Source organism: Coptis chinensis, chromosome 8 (assembly GCF_015680905.1).
Source record: "Coptis chinensis isolate HL-2020 chromosome 8, ASM1568090v1, whole genome shotgun sequence".
In the NCBI taxonomy this organism is placed as follows: domain Eukaryota; kingdom Viridiplantae; phylum Streptophyta; class Magnoliopsida; order Ranunculales; family Ranunculaceae; genus Coptis; species Coptis chinensis.
The window spans coordinates 66563939-66583609 of record NC_141463.1 but is presented as its reverse complement, the minus strand read 5'-3'; the positions used below and the strand labels follow the sequence as shown (position 1 = coordinate 66583609).

At 36.7% G+C, this 19671-nt stretch overlaps 1 pseudogene across 1 annotated transcript; it reads left to right on the top strand.

The window, feature by feature from the left end:
- The first annotated feature begins 11173 nt into the window (after positions 1-11173).
- Positions 11174-18534, top strand: LOC147482527 (uncharacterized; annotated as a pseudogene). The gene is made up of 6 exons (XR_015205497.1): positions 11174-11227; positions 11592-11623; positions 12776-12908; positions 15793-16374; positions 17364-17913; positions 18450-18534. The product of XR_015205497.1 is annotated as an uncharacterized LOC147482527 (transcript).
- Positions 18535-19671: the final 1137 nt, after the last annotated feature.

Sequence of the window (19671 nt, the reverse complement as noted above, 5' to 3'; positions counted from 1 at the left end):
ACAATTAATTGAAGTTTATTAAGAATGAAAAATTGTTAAAAATGAAGAGGAACGTGGATTAATAGTTAATGAAATTTTCTCATAAAAGTCAATTTCGGGTTTAAGCCTCTTTGCCATAAGATGTGATCTTACCGTTGAGATATGAAGCAACATACATCTCGATGTGAAATGACTTATGGCTTGTGAAGCCGCACATGTAGAGGTAGGGGAATGGGTGGGATATGGCTATATCCAAATCCGAATCGAATAATTTCCACGATATCCAAACCACGAACCCGATTATATGTGAAATTTAATATCCGAATCCGACCGAACCCAACCAAACCCGACTAACCCGATCGGATAACACTAAAAATTAAAAAAATCCCAAAAATTATATCTATCCCGACTTGAACCCGACATACCCGAATACATAAACGGATATGAGAATAGACCCAACCCGATGTATTCGGTAATTGGGTCGGATGCGGATTCGGTCTACCCGACCGATTCCCTACGCTTACATTACATGTGTTTTAGTGAGGGATATCGATTTGAATTCCAACGTCTAAAGAACTAAAATGGGAAGTTCCCATAAAACAGTTATACAAACTTCCAATCTATCTTTTCTCTGTCTCCTCCTTCTCCCTCAACACACCCTTTTTTTTTACTCTCTACCGGTTCCATCGATTAGTATTAACGGGGTTTTCTCTTTGATCAAGTAAGCACTTTTCTTCAATATTAAATCTTATTTTCAGTTGTCTCTTTGTTTTTATATATATTTTTATCTTGCCGAGGATTGTTTATAATTGCATAGATATATGCCTTTACCTATCTAAATTATGCTTGTTTTAAACATGTTGCGAGAATGGAAATGGGTGACTCTACGCAAAAGATGACCGAGGCCTGGATTGATCTTAGTTTTTTCACGATCAACGTTTTATTGATGGTGTGTTGAGCTTTGTGAAATTCGTGCAAGTTCGCTTTTCCCTGAGAGATCGACACAATGCCCATGTAATATGTGCAAGAATCAACGAATTCCAGTTCCTTATGAAGAAGTGAAGATAGATTTGTTCAAACATGGTTTCAACCCGGCTTATAAGATTTGGTACTTGCATGGTGAGAGTGAAACATTTGAGCACGCCGATAATGAATCAAGATTCCATGACCACCAAGAAGATGTATACATGGATGACTTTGACGAAGCTTCTCATAAACTCAATGGCTCAAGATTCGATGGTAATCCGGATGCTTGTGTCCAAGATAAACCAAACACGGGGACTCAAGGTGAGAACAGATTCGAGAGGTACCACCTCTTGAAGTTAGGAAATATGCGAGTATCCGAACCCCTTGTACAATGGTAGTAAGTACAATGTGCTTTACACACGACAGTCTGCTGAACCTAAAAGTGGGCCATGGATGGAGCAATAGAAGTTTTACTTGAGCTCCTCGACTTCTAAAGGATCGTTACCTCCGGATAACAACACCCCAAAAATATTCATTATCGTCGAAAAGTCATTAAAGAAGTGAAACTTGGATATGAGAAGATTCATGCTTGTCCAAATAATTGTATGTTGTATTGGGGAAAACAGAATTCCAAAAAGATCAAGTGTGACACATGTGGTGTGTCTAGGTTCAAGTTTGATGGAAGAACAAAACAGCGAGTCCCTGCTAAGATATTGAGATATTTTCCAATAACTCCAAGACTGCAAAGAATGTACAGCGTGCCCTGGGTGGCTAAAGAGATGACTTGGCATTCAACCGGAAGAATGACACCCGGAAAGATGAGGCACCCAGTCGACTCTAACACATGGAAGTCCATGGATAGAAGGTATAAAGATTTTTCATCTGATCCTCGTAATGTTCGCTTGGGATTATCCACAGATGGATTTAATCCTTTTGGCACGTTTAGCACAACACACAGTTGTTGGCCTGTATTGTGTGTACCCTATAACCTTCCACCGGGTTTATGCATGAAGCCACAATTTACAATGCTCACACTACTCATTGAAGGCCCAAGCCAACCAGGGAAGGACATTGATGTGTTTTTGCAACCTTTGGTTGCGGAGTTGAAAGTTCTGTGGGAGAAAGGGGTCACAACATTGGATGCGTTCACTAATACCGAGTTTAATCTTCGTGCTATGTTGTTGTGGACAATACATGACTTTCCAGCATATGGGGATGTTTCTGGTTGTAGAACGAAGGGTAAATTTGGTTGTCCTTGTTGCGGTCCAAAGACAGATTCTATGTGGCTTCGATATGGAATGAAACATGCATTCATGGGTAGCAGGAGGTGGTCACATCGGGCTACGATACAAGAAGAAAAAGACACAAGTGCTAACACTTTTAATAAGAAAGAGGAGTCTCGCGTGGACAACCAATACGTTTGAGTGGGGAAGCGAGTGAAAAAAATGACTGCTGGACTAGATGTGGTGTGGGGGAAAACTAAAAAAAGAAAAAAAAAAAAGGTGGGAGAAGATGATGAATTTGCGGATGGTGATGCATCGCCTTGCTTCAGAAAACAATCAATTTTTCTTTAAGTTTCTCGAAAGAGAGCATATCCCGTATGCCATAATTTGGATGTTATGCATATCAAGAAAAACGTTTGTGAGAACTTGATTGCATTGATCTTTGAACACAAAAAGAAAAACGAAAGATGATGCTAATGCACGTAGAGATTTGAAGCGGCTGAAAATCAAAAAGCGACTATGGCTGCAAAAACAGAATGGAAAGGAAATTCAGAGGCCTGGTCGGTATTGGCTCATGAAAGAAGAGAAAAGGCTATTTCTCCAGACACTACGTGATTTACGTGTCCCTTTTGGTTTTAGTAGCAATTGGAGGAATATTGTCACAGAAGATGGTATGGACTTAAAAGGTGCACATATGAAGTCTCATGACTATCACATCTTGATGCAGCATTTGCTTCCTATGTTGATCCAACATGCATTTAAGGATAGGAAGGAAATTCGCCCTTTAATTAAAAGTTTCTCTTCATTTTTTAATGCTCTATGTTCTAAGATTATCGATGTTGATTCACTGTTAATATTAGAGAAGGATATGGCAAGGACACTATGTGAACTTGAGAAGTATTTCCCTCCGTCAGTGTTTGTTGTCATGATGCACCTGCCTATCCATTTGGCTTATGAGGCTCGGGTTTGTGGACCTGTTTATTATCGATGGATGTATCCATTTGAAAGGTATGGTGTAATTTTAATTATTTACATTGTAGACATATTATTTGAAATATGTTATACTTAACACGTCGTTAATATTGAAGGTTTATGAAGACTTTTAAAGGCTATGTTGCAAACAAAGCTCGCCCTGAGGGTTGTGTGGCAGAGAGATACCTTGATGAGGAGGCAATAATATATTGCAATCAGTACAAAGGAAAAGGTAAAACAAGTATTTTGAAAGAATTGGAGGAGAAAATGGATGACTCTGCTAAATCTTTAGATGATATTGATGACAATGGTGAGGCCGACCGGTTAGGAGTAGGTCAGACCTTTGTCATCCATGGTATTGAATATGAACAAGCTCGCCATTGGGTACCCAACTGTCATCCTAAATATGAAACGTGGCAAAGGTATGCGTTATTGTAACCCTATATATTAAATTATCATCGTGCATCTTATGTAAGCTTAAATGTTCCTCCTTTTGCTTTAAGGAAATACACTGAATTCTTACAAGAACGTAAGGCAACTTTAGGAAAGAAATCTGGACACTATAAGGTACCTAGCGAAGAAGAGTTTTTGCCCTGGTTGCAACAGCAGGTACTAGAAAATAACTTAATATTTGCCTGCTTTTGATTGATCAAATCTAATTCTTTGTTGTTAATATTTACAGACAGAGATCGTTGACTCTACGGATGTTGATTTCTTAGATATTATTAAAGGACCTTTGTCGATTGCTACGCGCTACAAGAAGTACTGCATAAACGGCTTCCTCTATGTTACCAAGGACCATGAGAAAACTAAAAGGTACCAAAACAGTGGGGTTAGCACAGATTGTATAACCGCTTGTCGATCTAGTGCTAAAGACAAGACTCCAATAGATGAATCATTGATGTACTATGGAGTTCTCAAAAATATCATCCAGCTAGAGTATCGAGAAGGGTACAAGCATGTCCTCTTTAAGTGTGATTGGGTTAAAGTGACTCACCATGGTGTTAGATGTGATAAGGAAGCGAATCTAAGATTAGTAAATTTGTCGAACTTTGCTAGTTCTAATCAATTAGGTGACGAACCATTCATTTTTGCACAAGATGCTAACCAGGTGTTTTACTCTAAAGATCCCAAGGAGCCGAAATGGCATGTTGTACTAGAGGTTCCAAAGAAAGGCATATTATGAAGATAAAACTTGTATTCTTCCCAATGAATCGGTCGTAACCCGGTGCTTTGAAGTTGGAACCAAAGAATAGTGAACAGGCAATGGATGATGAGCTGATCTATAGTGATCCCGAATTTAAAATGTAGTGGTTGTTGAGAAGACTAATATACTGGCGGTCGAGGAAGCGTTAGGTATTATTATTTGTAGTTGTTTATGTGGTACCCTTTTGCTGGCTAAGAAAGTCATTTGAATTGTATATTATTTGACAATTGATAGTTTGTCTTTTTGAATGTATTATGTGGTGCTAGTGAATTTTAAATTACCATCTTCTAGGTAAACCTTTAAACTCCGCCAATGCCAAGTTTTTTGCTTAGCATTGCCGGTCCCAAGTCCGGATAAAGGAGGGAGGGAAAAAAGGTAGGTTTAATCTTTAATAATGGAACATGGTGGTCTTACCAGGTATCATCTCAGCTCTCTCTTATTAGGAGGTAATTATTTGATAAACTCTTCTTGAGATTTTACTATCTTCTTTATTTATTGCTGTTTTACTTAAGATGTTGGAATGTAGCTTTGTTTCCTTTCTTAAATACTAGCTTAGAGGAAAGAATGGCTTCTGCATATGACATTTGCTTCGGGAAAAGCTAATTGATTTTGTCCCAACTATTAGTGGGATTTCATTGGCTGAATCCCCCACATTTAAAAAGGCTCTAGGAGGTGCACCTGTTAATGTTGAATTGTTGATGTTGGGATCGTACGACTTGGTGGTTCATCAGCTTTTATTGGCAAGGTATTATTTTTAAGGTTGTTTACTTTCCACTCTTTTACACGAACGAATGATTTCTTTTTTGTTAGTTTGTTTTTTTAGCTCCGCCCTTTTTGGAATATAAAAGTATCTACCATTAGTACCATGAAAGGTCAAACTAAGTCGACTACTTAGGAAAAAATTAATATTCTTAAGCTCGATCTGATGTCATACTTTACTAAGGAATCTAAATGTACAAATGTTGTACCTTCCATTTTTCTGTCTATACCTTCTATTTTGTAGTCTATAACGTCTATTTTTCGTGAATCACTTAATATCCCTTAAGGCTTGAGGAGTTGTGATTAGAACCCTCAGATTCATCATCTTGGATCAAATCAATGATTTATTTTGTTTCACATACTTTTGGAACTTCGCTTGTTATAAATTCATTGCGTACATTGATATCAATCTTTACACAGCCTGTTGGAGATGCCGGTGAAACAAAATCCATGTACAAAGAAGTAGTTTTAGGCGGTGATGTTTGGGATCTTCTTGACGAGTTAATGATTTATATGGGAAACCCTATGCAGTACTACGAGAGAGAAGTGCAGTTTGTTCGGACAGGGTGTTCTTCTCTCTGGTCCTCCTGGAACAGGTAAAACACTTTTTGCACGGACACTTGCAAAAGAGAGTGGAATGCCGTTTGTTTTTGCTTCCGGTGCAGAGTTCACTGGACTTGACTTTGGTCCCTTCATGAACATCAGTTTCGCTTCTTAATTAGTAGGTGCTTTCTTCTTCTTCATTTTTTTATGTTTGTTTCTTATGGAGATAAGCTAATGGTTCAAACTTCAGGTATTTATATTTCTCAGACTTGTATAACACTCTACGCATACACATAGTTTGAAATCGTTTAATTATATTAAAATACTCGCCAAGTTTTGGGCAGTGGTGTTTGTTAAGTAGCATTTCACTTGAAATGATTTGCTTATGCCAAGTTGTTCTATTCTCTGCTTGAGCTAATATAAAATGTTCAACCTGTTTTTGCTTTAGGTGAGTTAAAAAAAAAGTTTTGCTATTTTCTCAAGTCCACTCTAAGACTGTTAATGAAGGACAAGATATGGGTCCTTTCATGAGTTATACAACAACCGCTTGAGGTGACTCGTGATAGTTTCGGTAACTCATCTACTTGTTTCCAGTGATTACTATAAACTATGAGCTTTCCAACATCTCGTTACGATTATATTTTGGCGCATTTATTCCCATAAAAGTAGGTCATGGCATACAAAGGTGCAACATCCCATTGCCTCGGGCCAGAATTTTGCCAAGATGTTCGAGATAACCTTCGAGAATGAGATCTTGAGAAAATTTGTATGATGGAAATTCTCGGCGCAAACACTTCGAGCGGTAACTCTCACACAATTTCTTTTTGTTATTTTTATTTCACATAATTTTAGGTACTTAACAAGATCTTGAGTTAACCATCTACGTGTGAAATTTTTATAAAGGCATTGGATGAGAAGCACTTCTCTTGATATTTTCCAACTGTCCTAGAATAGTTAAAATTTGAGTGTGAAAACCAATAGACTCTTCGCCGGATCAAGAGTTCATTTAATATAGAACTTATAGAAGTCCTGATTCATTAAGCGAAGTAATTTATATCTCCCTTCCTTAGTTTGTAGGATTTTATTCATTCTTGTATATGAAGAGGCGAGATGTGCATTTGACAAATCTGAAAAACATAAATTTGTTTGGCAAGTCCTTGTCGCTATCACGCCAACCAAAGAAAGTAGTATAATGTACTTTCGTTTCATTCTCTTTACTTCTGTGATTGGAGTCATGGTGATGGTTCATGGTGATGACAAAGGTTTGGTTCTTCCACCTAAAAGTGGCATCCATCCAAGTTATTATGGTTCTGTTCCTTTAAGGCGGGATATGCAAGTCATCTTTGATGTGTGCTCTCGCCAATGTGGAAACATTGAGCAATGCCGGTGTCCGTCTTTGAGAAAGATATAGAAGAGATTCACCTAGTTGTAAATACTCACAAAGGGGAAATAAAAGGTGTTCCTTTAAGGATTGAGATTGGGCCAAAAGACATGGCTAATAATCAAGTAAGTGCATTAAGGTCACAGTCTATTACAAGATCTCATTGAAGAAACAAAATATTGTATCTGTTTCCTTGTCCTAGAAGAAAAAATATTTACGTGGTGATTCATAGTCTTTTATTAAGTTATTTGTTTTTCCGTAGGAACTAAAACCAATAATTATTTGAAATTTTCAAGTCTACATTTGTTTCCCTCCCAATGAACACATGTTTACACCACTACATTACTGTTCATTGCAAGAGTGCCATTGAGATGGTAGAGGAATTAAAGATTCTAGCGAAGATGAATGAATCATCCGCGACCGAAGAAATGCATCATCCGGATCTGTTTAAACCTCCTTTAACCGAAGTGCTTGCTTAAAAGGAAACTAACATTGTAATCTCTTTTAGCATAACATTGTTAAGTCCAAGTTCATTACATAATCATCCAAAGTAGTCATCCTTCTCCTTTCTCCACCATGAAGGTTTCTACTTCATTGAATATATTTTTAGCATATAAACCATTTTGCTCACCAGGAGAACGCCTTTGTAGTTGGTCCCCTTCACAGTTTCATTGGATATATGGCTTGAAAGTAATATATGACATTTTCACTTTTAATGAGATTTCAACTTTACCGAGCAAAAAAAAAAAAAAGTAATATATGACATCGATTGGGCATATCAGCAGTACTAGGAGGTTTTTGTAACTGTTAGAGATTTAGAGGATCACTTTTCATGTGGGCCAATGTGTTTTAAGAAGTTTAGAATTTCGATAGGTTTTGTTTGATTGTTGTGTGGCTAGGTGGGGTGAATTATGTATCAGGAACCTCTCTGTTCTGATTTGATGTTTTTCTTTCTTTCTACTACTATGTTATATGCCTCTTTGATTTTAAAAAATCTATCCTTTGACAATTGTTAAAAGAATACTAGACCTTTCTTTTTAGGTGATGGCCTTGTATACAATGCTGCTTAATACAAATTGGTTCCTTAATGGAAATGTATTCAAGGTTTCCATTATCCTCTTCTTGTGATGCTTCTAGTTTTACTATGCTTAAAGAGCATGGAGAGTATTTTCCTTTGCTATGACCCAAAAAACTAGTGGACCTTCTTCATGTATTGCTAATCAATTATCACAACATCTCAAGGCCTCAATATGTTAGTGATCTCTACGATGTTTTATTACTGCTTATATGCATGCTTCCTAGTGTGAGTCTCTATTCATTGGGAACTCTTTGTCCATTTTACAACCATTGGATGTATTGAAGTTAGTTGTTTAGTCATTGTGGGATCTTCATGTAGAATGGTTTAGTGCGCATAAGAAACTTCATCATCTGATAAATTTTGGCTTGATAGAATATTGAATTTGCGAGGACATGCTTCCCAATTTCTAACAGAACTTCGCCATGCAGTGGATATGCAAGTTTCACTTGAGACTACATGTGGAGGAGGGAAATTACTTTAAGGTGGGTTATGGTATCCTCTCCTTTTTCATCACCCCTTCCAATGAGTGTCTCTTTCTTTTGTGTATGCTACTATACACATTAAGATTGTTTTACATGTTCTTTTCAGTATTTGTCAAGAGTGTTTTTTTTCTCAATTTGTTTTAGCAAGGCATTCCAGGTTCTATCAGGTATTTGCAGGTGCTGGATAGCTTTTTCAGGGCTTTCAGCTATACAAGAAATGGGTCGTGGTGTAGAGGTGACATCCTCTAGAATTGAGCCGCTTATTGAAAAGTCACCCAATAATTGCATGTCCGTCCTATTACTCCATTTTCAAAAATCCATGTATTTTCTTATGATGGAAGAGGCTTTTTCAGCCATGTTTATTTAGATAGATAATGGCTTCATGCTAGATAGAATTTTGTCTGCCTAACTGGTATTTTCTTTTTGGTCAAAAATGTATTTTATTGAATATCCAAAAAATCATACAAAAAGTACCTAGGAGGCACCTAGCCCTTTCTGAGCAGCAAATCGCCTCACTCCTGATTGTTTATTTGTTTTATTTATTTATAATAGAGGTCGTGGTTCATTACATTTTAATCGAATTCTTTTAAATTCTATTTTTGAATTTTTCTGCAGGTTTGGCTTAACATTAATTTCAAAAGCTTGACTCTCTTTACCAGGAGCTCTGCCAGGAGTTTAATGAAGATAAATATATGACTGTCAGTATTTCAATCCATTTCTTTGTGATTTTACTGTTATTCTTGCTTTATACTTGGCTTTGTCTTCATAATCCTTTAGCTAATTGATACCACTTTTTGTAAGGCTCAAAGAGTTACAGATAATGCCCTTATTGTTACGCTTTTCTTGCCTACCCCATTCTTTGAAGTAAAAATAGGTTGTTAGCACTGTATCAAAAGGAATAAATACTGAGGAGTTAAGGAGTCCAATCTGCAGTCGCAGGGGAATATATGATGAAACCTTGGGTGTTATTATGCATGTGCCAACCTCGAGTTTTTAACGCTGTGGAGACATCAATTATACTATTTAGGTTCTTGTGAATCTTTTATAGATTAAAATGGAGAAGAAGGGTCCTAGAATTCTAGTGTGGATCTATGTTAAAGTTGGTAAATTAAACCCAGGATATTGCGTGCTTTGTCATTTATAAAAGAAGTCCTCATCAAAAAAAAAAAAAAAAAAAAAAAAATCTATCAAATATATTGGGGAAATTTTATTATTGTTAATGGAGAAGAAAAAAGAGGATACGACCTTGTATCACTCAATATATAGAAGAAAATAACAAGGTTTTTACACAATAGAAACTTCCTAAAAAATCGGTCGGGTTGCCATGTGACTGTGCCAGCGCTCAGTCCTTAAATCCCCTTGAAGATGTCCCTTTAGAATTTAACAATGTTATCTCTCATTATTCCTATTTTGTTTTGGGAGTGGTGAAGCATTGTAAAAGTTGTTTAGCAGATTTTTATGGGGTGGTGAAGGAGACAAGTCGAAGATTCTCTTTAACAGGAGGGATAGAGTGTGCCTTTCTAAAGAAGGTGGTGATTTGGGTTCTATTTGTTTTGTTCTTGTTACAAACTTAGCCTTGTTGGGTAAGTGTCTTTGGAGGTGTGCGGAAGAGGAACATTTGTGGAGAAAGGTGGTGGTGGATAAGTATGGGGAGGGAGAGAGAAAATGGTTGATTAAGAAGTCGGTGAAGTTTCTTCGTATCACTCTTTGGATGGGTATCACTAGTGGGTGCTACACTTTTTGCTAAAGAGATAGCGCTGATGTGGCGACTCCAGTATGATGTGGAATAGTGAAGCCATGGTGAAAATCTAATAAAAAGGGTCAAGGGTATAATAGTCATTGCAAGTTTTTCTCTGTTACTAAACCGATAGATGGGTTTAACCAGGGTGGTATCTCTTTGATTTTAAAAACAGGGGGTATCTCAAATTAACCCAATATGTTTTGATAGGTCATAGTCTCATAGGTAAAACCACTGTAATAGCTAAAATCCACTCTCCCCTTGCATGTTCTGCACTTTTTCCTCCTTCAGTGTAATTTGGAAGTGCTCTCATTTTAATGCAATAATTTGTCTTAAATATAATATTTGAGGCTTAAACGTTAATCTTAGGCTTTGTTTGATTGGTTGGAAGAATTCCCATGGGAAACTTATAGTGAAGGAATGCATAAATACATTTCCACCAATCACACAATACCGGCATTTAATGGGTCAACATTCTTCACTATATTGGATTGAGACTTTGGAAGTACTTTTAAAAACTTAACTATGCAATTACGGGTAAGAAGCCAATTTGAGGCCAAGAAAACTTAGCTCATGAAGTGAAGGGTCAAATACTATGAAACCCAGGAGTCCTTCTGACCAGATCCTGACATCTTAATAGTGGTATAAGCATTGGCGCTTCGATTGAACCCCGGGTATCTCAGTCCCTTTTTTTTTTCTTTTTTGTTAAGGAAGCTGACTGAGTTAATTGCTTACCAGTTTTACGCTTAATAGTATAAATTGTTACAATTATTTTTATAGGTGGTGGATGCATATGCATTAATTGGTGATATCACCGGTCTTGCTGAAAAGATACAGAGCTTTTTATGCAGGAAGTTCTCTCAGAAACTCATTCTGTTTTGAAGAATATTTTGCAAGAGGTATATATTGTTGACTTAGTAGCTGTTTCTATGTGCCAAACCTAGACTTATTGCACAATTTTCTCTTCAACACATCCCCACCACCACCACCACCACCCCCACCCACACCCCTTTTCCTTTTATTACTGGGTTTTCCCATTTGTTGAATTTTATACTCTCTGTGATCTGATTCTCCTGAGTTGTGTCTTGACCATGTTGATCATCATCGTCAATTTTTGTTATATTGCCTTTGTCGGACATGCTTTATTTTTGTTATTTATTTTTCTTTTCCTTTATTTTCTAAAAGTAATTCCTTATTTATTAATTTATATATTTATTTATTTGTAAAAGGCTTACTTTCTGATCTGCTAATTAATTGTGACAGGGAGAAGGGTTACCCAACATGCAGAAGAGTAGGTAATGGATTTTATACCTCAAAGTATTTTTTTTTTTTCATGATACATGAGAAATATATTATTTGTGTAGCCAAATGTATGCTTACATCAACACTAAGCCCACTAGCAAGAAGCTTATGCTTAGACCAACCTCCCCTGCATCCTAGGACCAACATCCTATCCTGATAACATACAGATAATATGCTTAGACCAACCCATGCATACAGATAATTAGTCCAAATAAATACTGGATACCCTCTAAGGCACCAGACTACCAGCCATGCATAAATAAACGAAAAGACCCAAAACAACAATTGAAACCAAAAAGTCAACCTGAATCAGGACACCAGACACCCATCACCCTGACCAACCTCCAAATGACCTTCCAGCAGCTCCATATTTCGGATGACACTGTACCCTAACATCTTGTAACATTCTTGCATCTGTTTAGATCTCTGGGGTCTCAATGCCGTGATTTCACCAAATCATGGCTTGAAAGTGACCAATTAATGTCTGTTCACTATAAGTTCTTAGTATATCACCACTTAAAGGTGTACCATCCTTAAAATTCTTATTATTTGTCAAAAATAGGTATGCCATTCTTAAGAAATTATTCAAAGATTTGAAAACATGGCAACTCTTTCAGAATTTATCAATGTAAACAATTTTAAGTGTCAAATCGATTTCGGGTATAATTGCAAATAGACATTGTTAGGGGAAGTCTCCTGGTTCATCACCGATTGTCTGTAGGAGTTGAGAACAGTAAAAGAATCATGATATAAGTTTCTTCGAACAAGTAGAAAAAGAAGGATGCTAAAGATGCTAAAGTTCGATAGTATTCAACTTTAAATTCTATTTAGAGGGAAAACAAGATTATCTAAAATCACAAACTTTTCTTGTATTCTTTAAATTGAGAATATCCAATCAAGACATGCTTCTTGTTCCCCGATAGCTTCACAGTTAATGACAATTGATTACATCATTGCTCCCAGAATTGCTTTTGATCTTTTTTTAAGCTTGCCGTAGTTATTCATGATAATAGTTGAAATGTTTCAGCTTCATTCTTAGTTGATAGATAATAGTTCTTAGTTCTATTTTAGATTCTATTGCCAGTGCAATATTGATGTTCTGTTGATAGCATAATATTAATATGTCTATTGCATACTTTTTTCAGACTTACCTACAGCGATCTCTGCCTTCAGATACCTGAATCACAGTATAGGCAGTGTTTGTTAAGAACACTGGGTGTCTTATTCAAGTTGATGTGTTCTTACTATACAATCATGAGCTTTCAACATGATACGAAGGTTAGACCATCAAGATGTGTAGTTATTCCTTTTTTCCTCCTTAATCTGCGTATTTACATTTATTATCTTATGATCTTTGGGCCTGAATTTTTGTAGTTTGAACTGATTAAAAATGATTATTCCTGATTGGAAAAAGCCAAGTAACACAGACACTTCATATTTTTTTTAAAAAATCCGTTTCGACATGTTGTGCATACCACTTCAAACTAGGGCTTCTTCTATACTGTTAAAAAAAGATTAAGAAAATAATCTTTTAACATAGTTACAACTCCATGATATGCCATTTTCATATTTATTTGTCTGTAAGGAGCAGATCGTAAGGTCTTGAGGCCAAGAATTAATTGTGTAACTAAAGAATATTAATAGTTTTTTTTTAATCAGCTGTGTCCCCGTGTCCTACTTCATATAGGTCCTGTGTCGGACAATCGACACACGATCCGTGTCAATGTGACTTAGGAAAAACGTTTGTCACTTTCTCAGATACTATTCTGTTAGTTTCCCAGTTATCTGATGACCCCATGGTTTTTCCAAACTCTGATATGTGGAGGTTATTAAACGCTTTCTTTGTTTTCTTATCTATCTCTCTGATGTCCTCCTAAAAGTGACTCTTCAACTGTCGTCGTGGACAGCCTGTCCTTAGCAGGGTATTCAGTCTCTGAGGCAGCCTGTCCTCTCTCCCAAAGTTATCTTTGTCTTCTTTTATGGATCATACTATGGGTTTTATTTTATGTGGACTTAGTTGTCAAGAAATACATTGAGAAACTGGAGTGATTGGAAATTTGCTTTCTATTAAAAGAAGGTAGACCCATTCTATTATTTACATCTGACTAATGTCCTTTTTTTGTCTCTAATGTTTCAGTCAGTCAATGTAGGTATCGCTCTTTTTACTGATACATATATATCTCTATGTATGTGCCACTGTTTCTCTGTGTGTGTATGTGTGTGAGAGAGAGAGTGAGACTTTCCAAGCAAGAAGTGAATTTAGGCCTTAAAAGATTAAATTCATCATTGCCTGAAGATGGTTCTGGAGGTTTGCGGAGGAGAGTGTGTGTCTGTGGAGGAGGTAATTATCTTTAGATTTTGGAAGAGTCAGTTTGGGTGGCCCAGTGACCTCGCCTTATGGGTGCGGGGTTTGGAATCTGTTATAAATTAATCTGATTTGAAATGGCAAGCCCACTTTTGGCTTTGGATTGAACGATTGAGGATAAACCTTTCTTCATGGTCTTCCTAAGATTTTATTCCCTCTACTTTAAAAAAAAAAAAATAGCCTGGTTGTGTTTTCAACTTTTCATGCGGGAAGATGAAGGTACTATCCTTGGGGATTTAGGCATTCAAGGTACCCTCTCCTATTGCAGGAATATAGTGATAGTTATTACCCTCATGTAAACCTGAATGCTGTTCCTTAGTGAGACCAGAGAGAGACAAGCGTGGTCTATCGACAAGAAATGGAATTTCCCCCCCAGGTCATGGTATTATGCTCTTCGTTCTCAAATCCCATGCCGTCTTAGCCATAGGGTCGTTCCTAATTTCCCGAGGCAGTGAATTTAGTGCCCCAAGATCCCTTTCAAAAATTTCTTCCTTACTGTGTTTGCCTCTTTTAGGAGATATTGACCATCGATGACGATAATCTTTATAATAGGATATTAATAAAACGATCATTAATTGTTGTCCTTCTGTATCTCTCGGATGGTGACTTGGTTACTCTCACCCTTAGCCATTGGCCTTTTTGTATGGGTTTAATGCACCTTCATCTGATTTTAGGAAGTCTATTTGGTTTGTCCTTGTTCAATGAATTAGAGGGAGTTTGAGGGCATGTGGTGTCTATGGAGGAGGTCATCATGTCCAAGGGTCTGTTACTCTTTTTAGGCCAAAGTATGTGGATACACAAGATTTTTTCTTTCAGTCACTTTATCTTTAAATGTAATAAAGTGTATAAGTTGTCAATCTCTTTAACGTCAAAGAAATTCAGTACCTTGGACCATAGTACAAAATATCGCGATATATATCTAGATTTCAGCAAAAGATATATAAATATCGTGATATATTTAGAGATATATATGACTGCAAATATCAGCGATATTTCGACAATATGTACAAAATTATCGATATTTGGGGATATTTTGTGATATTTGGCGATATTTTGTTTAGGTAACAATTTTATTTAATATTTACCATTATATTTCAAATAAATATAAATAATATGTCGTGGTATATCAAAAACTATCCACAATATCTACGATATTTGTCGATATTTTAGATATATTTACAATATTTGCATATGAAACAATGTAAAATATCCCCAAAGAAGAGGATATATCCACGATACATATCAAGAAATTGAGTATCGATAAATACTCATATCCCAATATTTTGTACTATGCCCTGGACCTTTGAAAAAAAAAAAATTATGCTGTGCTTTACTGAATAATAATGTTGTTCGGCTGTGCATTTCGTATCTATCTCTTACTTTATTTTATTCATAAGTACCTGTTATCTGTCGATATTATGTGGACTTCTGCTTACTCGCTTATTATATTTGTGTACTAATGCCATTTAATGACCATCACTTCTGTGCTTATTAAAAAACAAAAGATACAGTATCAAATATCATACATCTCAACAGGGGTAGTGACGTATGGGGTTAGCGTGTTGAGGTGTCTTGTTGCCGTCGATATGATGCAAAAGAGGATCTGAAAAGCTCCCCATCTTGCATGTAAACTTAGGATGGATTGTTATTGGTTCCTAGATAACTGGATTGCTTTACAGAAAAATAGTTTTCTTGGATAATTTCATTATTCATTGTTTCTGTGTTAATCATTCTAGACTTGTAATACTTCAGTATTACTCTCAATTGTTTTACATCATTTTTCACATTCTTTGTCAGGATTCAGAATGTCAGACTTCAAATTCAAAGCAGATCCGAAAAAACATGCCTGGGTGTTCAGAAGAGGTTGCTGAGACTGACTCCATATCCACGGTTTCTAATAATTCCCAAGTGGAAAATGGTTTTGCGTCTGAGTCTGTTGATAGAATCTGGACTTTGTCCCCAGACACTGAATCTGCAACAAGCAACTCATATGTGAAAAATAATCCGGAAAGTTATGAATCTTCATCATTGTATGCTCATACATCACTCTCTGAGGTGAGGGATGATTCAAGTTTAACATCAGGCCGTGGATCATCCTGGGATCAGCTGAGAAAAGATGCTATAGAATTTGTTTCTCAAACGCTAAAGAGAGGGCGAAAGAACCTGTGGCAACTTACAACTAGCCGCATATCCATGTTTCTTTCTTCCTCTGCAGTCTGTTCCACGAGCGTACACCAATTTTTGAAGAACTATGAGGATTTGAACGTATTTATCTTGGCTGGAGAAACTTTCTGCGGGGTTGAAGCAGTTGACTTCAGGCAAAGATTGAAGACTGTTTGTGAAAATTATTTTGCAGCTTTTCACCGACAAAACATATACGTATGTCAACTCATCTAGCTTTGCTGTATCAACGTATATTGCCTGCATCCTTTCAATGAATTATGCAATAGATTTATGTTTCCTTCGGTAGTAGTCTTCTTAATTAGACCCGTTTTACCATTTGAACTGCAATTTTTCATCATAATTTTACTATGCATGTCGTTGTTCCCAAGGTTCACTATGTAAACGGGTATTATATTATTTTAAAATTTTCTTAAATAGTCCAGCGAATGCTCTCAGTTGAAAAGTAGCATTTTTTTACTGACCAATTATACACCTGCACATAAATAGAAAATGAGAAACCAATGTACTAAGATCCATTTAATTGCAATCATCTGACAAAACTCTGCTCTTGTTCTGAACTCACTGAAGAACCACATTTGCAATCCCAGGTGTCTGTCGACGTAATGATGGATTTAGAATGTGGGTTTACGGATGCTGGAAGCTGTGGCCAGTAAAAAGTTGAGGTTGGTGACTAACGATCCAACAAATTGCCACCTAGAGACCAAACTGAAAAATCAAACATAAGAATTAAAAACTTCAAATCTGGTTCCCCATGTAAACTCTACTGCCTTTGCTACAAACTATTAGTTGTCCCAGAATGTGCTGTGGATCTTTCAAGTGAGTCTTTGAGAGCCACTTTTCTTTGTTATTGTTTGTCACCAATTTAGCTGGAAAAGTTATTAGAGTTATGGATATCAATGTGTTTCCATTTTTTTTTGACATATGATGAGGGCCTTGGTTAGTCTTCTTTTTCTCTTGTCTGTTTTTCCAAATGTGGGTCAACCCTAGTTAGGATGTCTTGCTTCCATTAAGATGTGAGGGTATCTCTTACACGGTTTTGTACTCTGACGATTATTTGTTTAAATTATTTCTTATCAGGACAAAGCTAAGGTCTTTGTATGTGTCAACTCAGTGTACATTTTAGAAACATGTCTATATAATTGAATTCAAGTATAAGGAACATGACTATTATTAACGATTTTCAGGCATTAAAGATGGTTTTGGAGAGGGAAACTTGGTTGAAAATGTCAATTCGGACACAATGCAAGTAGTTAGCTTCGCAGGTCTTGTTGGTGATGGGGCACCTATCATTGTCCCAACTGATGGTAATTCTGGCAGAGTCCGAGCACTTCATTCCAGGAAATCACCTGACCCTGTTGAAAGTGGAAACCAGAAGAATGGCTTTAGTCGATGGGTTAAAGTGGAAAACCCATTTTTGATAAAGCTGACTAATGGATCCAAAGAGCATCCGAATTTTTCTTATACGGAAGCAATTATGCCTGGAGCTATTGGAGACAAAACCCTTGATATTTTACGCCATGATAACTTTTCTCCACGAAATAGTGACGTGAATCATATAAATGGTAGCAATGCTGTGTCAGAAGATGAAAATGAAGATCTTCTTGCTGATTTTATTGATGAGGACAGTCAGCTTCCAAGTCGGATTTCTAAACCTAATCATTCCAGACGCCGCTCTTCAAATTGGAATGAAGAAGATATTACCGCACAAACAGGGTCCTCACTTTGTCTTCTAAGGTGATTAATACCCACTTCTAAGTGAGTAATACCCACTTTGTCAGTCAAGTGGTCGACTAGACCCATCACATTGACACCAGCCACCGTGCCTTTTAACTGTTTTGAGAAATTCAGTGTAGTCCCACATGGGATGTTTAAAGCCTTATAGTATAGTATAAAAGATCATGGGTCTCTCCACTCATCACCAATTGTGATTGAGTTTGATGCTCATAAAATTTAAGTTGGCCTCAGAGCAGGCTATTGTATTTGGCTAGACTAGTCCGTTTTTCTCGACGTCGTCCAAATATGTTGTCCACGTGTTACGCTCAAGTAGCACCACACGTGAGAGGGCGTGTTGAGACTTGAGAAGTTTAGTATAGTCCCACATGGGATGTCTAAAGCCTTGCAATATAGCATAAAAGTTCCTAGGCCTCTCCACTCATGATCAATTGGTTTTTGAGTTGGATGTTTAAGAAACTGCATAGGCTTCAAGATTCTTGGAATATTGAGTCCCATCATATTTTAGCATTGAAGGTTGTATAAATGTATTGCTTCAGGTTGATGGACAAGTATGCGAGGCTCATGCAAAAATTAGAAATAATTAATGCAGAGTTTTTCAAGGTATGTTTTGATGCATCTTGAGGTTTGAATTTTCTTTCTCAATCTTGATTAGTATCTCATAAAAATTCTTCTATAGGGTATCTGCCAAACTATTTGGAGTTTTCCACTTTATATTATTGACATTTGGTCAGCGGGACATAAATCTTAGTGGGAAAGTCTTCACTGATCCTTCAACATGTAAGTGCATCTTCCAAGTAAATTGAATGTCTAAGTTTTGACCAGTATATGTTCTTGTCTAAGGATATGAATTATCCTATTATATCGCTGCATTTTAAACTTTTGTTACACTATTCTTTTGCTCAGATAGGCTAAAGGTGACTATATCTAGAATAACACAAGATTGTGACCAATGGATAAAGCCTCACAATGTTGCATTTTCTCCTTCATCCCCTACATCTGATGTGACTCCTACTAGTCCCTTCAGTGCTAATTTTGGGCATGCTCCAAGTATTTCCTTTGGACTCAAGGTATCGATCTATATTTACAAATTCTGTCCCTTCAACAATACATAACCCTCCTTTGTTCCCCCATGCCTACTCCTTCACTCAGAAAAAGGGACTTCAATGTTATTGTTTTCTCAGGTTCTTTTATAACCTAGTTTTTGAAATTAGTTTCTTTTCATAGAGCTTTTGTTTAGAATATCTTCTGATTGATCTGAGTTATTTTTAGTTACAATATAAGTAAAACCACTGATGAAGTAGGACTTATCATAAAAAGAACAGAAGAGAAGAAAAGTCGGTAAGGCCACTAATCATATGGTTACTAATCATCTTTCCTTTTGTCAAGTGAGGGTTATTAATCAACTTACTCCCCCAATGCTTCCTGAATTCCATAAGGGGTGTCCAAGGGCCAAGGCTTATCAAATGAAGAAAAAAAACGTGAACGCACCCATTTCATCCATGTGTCTATGTTGTCTCCTAAGTGATGTGGGACTAAGCTTTGGCAATACCTTCCTAAGTGACATTTGTATGGTTTATATAATTACTTATATGTAGGGTTTAAGACAAACTTCCTAAGTGATGTGGGATTAAGCTTTGGCAATACCTTCACCAGCCATGGGATTGCATATCCAATATACCCGCCTCCCCTTGGGCTATAATCTTGGACATCACTGTTCCACCACTTTAGGAATGAGTTGTTCTGGTTTCTGGTGTCATT